Source organism: Carlito syrichta, unplaced genomic scaffold (assembly GCF_000164805.1).
Source record: "Carlito syrichta isolate Samal-C Ts95f unplaced genomic scaffold, Tarsius_syrichta-2.0.1 Scaffold163879, whole genome shotgun sequence".
Classification (NCBI taxonomy): domain Eukaryota; kingdom Metazoa; phylum Chordata; class Mammalia; order Primates; family Tarsiidae; genus Carlito; species Carlito syrichta.
In genome coordinates this window covers 10,444-13,214 of record NW_007107975.1, presented here as the reverse complement: position 1 = coordinate 13,214, position 2,771 = coordinate 10,444, and the positions used below count along the sequence as shown (strand labels likewise).

Genomic DNA, 2,771 nt, shown 5'->3' with positions numbered 1-2,771 from the left:
AAAAAATGAAATACCTCAGCATCTTCCTAACCAGAGAAGTGAAAGATCTTTACAATGAGAGTTACAAAATGCTACTCAAAGAAATCCAAGAAGACACAAACAAATGGAAAAATATTCCATGCTCATGGATAGGAAGAATCAACATTGTTAAAATGTCCATCCTACCAAAGGTAACCTACAGATTCAATGCAATACCCATTAAGTGACCAACATCATTCTTCTCAGACCTGGAAATGACAATACAGAAATTCATACGGAAACATAAATTACCAAGAATAGCCAAAACAATCCTTAGCAAAAGAAACAAAGCAGGAGGTATCACACTTCCAGATTTCAAACTTTACTGTAAGGCTATAGCAATCAAAACAGCCTGGTATTGGTATATGAATAGGCGCATAGACCAAGGAACAGGATAGAGATTCTGGAAGCAAAGTCTCAATTTCTCAACCAACTCATCTTTGACAAAGCTTCCAACAATAACCACTGGGGAGAGGAGAATAGGTATTCAGTAAATGGTGCTGGGAAAACTGGCTGACCACATGCAGAAGATTGAAACAGGACCCCTACCTATCACCATACACAAAAATTTACTCTAAATGGATCAAAGACCTAACATAATACCTCAAACTATAAGAATCTTAGAAAATGCAGAAGACACCCTGATGAAAATTTGAACTGGCAACCAATTCCTACTCAGAACCCTAAATAACCATACCTTAAGAAATAAGATAGACAAGTGAGACCTCGTCAAACTAACAAGCTTCTGCAAAGCAAAAAAAAACCATCAAGAAAGCAGGGAGACAGCTCACAGAATGGGAAAAAAATATTTGTCAACTCTGTATCTGACAAAGCCTAACATCTAGGATCGACAAGGAACTCAAACGTGTTGAAAGGAAAAAACAATCAGCCCCATTAAAAAGTGAGCAAAAGGCATGAGTAGACACTTCTCAACAGAAGATATACGGGCAGCCAACAGACACTTGAAAAAGTGCTCAATCTCACTCATCATCAGAGAAATGCAAATCAAAACCATATTGAGATACCACCTTACCCCAGTAAGAATGGCCAACATTAATAAAACAAACAACAAAACATGCTGGTGAGAATGCAGAGAAAAAGGAACGCTTTTACACTGCTGGTGGAATACATATTAATGCAACCTCTTTGGAAGACAGTGTGGCAGTTTCTGAAAGAACTAGAAATTGACCTTCCACATGACCCAGCAATTCCTCTATTGGGAATATACCCGGAGGAACTCAAATCATTCTACAAAAAAGATACCTGCACATGTATGTTTATTGCAGCTCTATTCACAACAGCAAAAACATGAAACCAGTCATGTTGCCCATTGAAGTTGGACTGGATTTAAAAAATGTGGTACATATCATAATGGAATATTATGCATCCATAAAGAAGGACAAGCATATGGGCTTTGCAGAAACTTTGGGTGGATTTAAAGTCAATCATACTCAGTGATCTATCACAGAAACAAAGAAAAGAGTAACCTATGTTCTCACTCATAAACAGAACTTGAACAATTAAAATACTATAAAAAAGGGATTGGCAGTAGTGGGAAATTGTCAGGGGAGTGACTTGGATTGGCAGTTGAGGGAAACTGGTAGGGGAGGGAGGGGCATATCTCATCAACAAGGGTACTTGCATAATCAATGTTTGTAAACCTAACCTTGAATTGTACCCCATATCTTTATAATAATTAAAAAAGATACCTGTGTACATATGTTTATTGCAGCTTTATTTATGATAGCAAAAACATGGAACCAATCATGCTGCCCATCAAAAGAGGATTGGATAAAAAAATGTGGTACATATACACAATGGAATATTATGCATCTATAAAGAAGGATAAAATTATGAACTTCACATCAATTTGGATGGACTTAGAATCTGTGATACTGAGGAATCTGTCAGAAACAAAGAACCGAGTATCACATGTTCTCACTCAAAAGCAGATTTGGACAACTATCACAATAGTATAAGAAAGGGACTGGCAGTAGTGGGAAGTTGCCAGGGGAGGAGAACACACCTCATCAACAAGTACCTGCATAATGAACATTTGTATATCTAACCCTGAATTTTACCCCAAATATTTAAAATAAAAAATTTAAAAGATAAAAAAAAGAAAAAGAAAATAGGTTAGTGGTTGCCTAGGGTGGGGTGGATGCAGAAACAAGGGTTAGGAGATAAAAACTAAAGTGTACAGGGTTTTAAGAGGAGAGACTAAACAGATTGTTGTAATTCTGTGCATATACAAATAAAACTGAATTTTAGACAACAATTGGTAGACATGCTACATATGAATTATACGTCAACAAAGCTTTACAGTAAAAATCCCTTGAACCAGGATATTCAAGAAATGCTAATTCAGCTGAAAAGTCGCATCAGACAAGACCAGTGTCATATTTTTGCAAGATTATGTTTGAAGATTTTGTTAGCTAGATGATAGCATCTGTAAACATGACAGGAACATTAAACAGTAGGTCATCTAACTTTTGTTTCTCTCCTAGCCATCCACCTTATCACAGTGTGTGCAATGAACTTACTTCAAAGTTTAACAGTTATATTTTTAACTTGATTGATTTAACTTTAACTATAAGAAGAAGAAATAGGAAAAAGAGAAGACAAAAACTGCAGAACAAAGAAGAAGCTGGAAAGGAAGCCTTTGTGCAGCACCAGGATGTCTATGAAATGGACTTCAGTTCTTCTGCTGATACAGATGAGTTGTTACTTCAAGTCTGGGGGTTGTGGAAAGG

General features: G+C 36.5%; 1 pseudogene; it reads left to right on the top strand.

The window, feature by feature from the left end:
• Positions 1-2,695: 2,695 nt before the first annotated feature.
• The window catches only part of LOC103252492, a 5,706-nt pseudogene continuing 5,630 nt past the window's right edge, over positions 2,696-2,771 (top strand).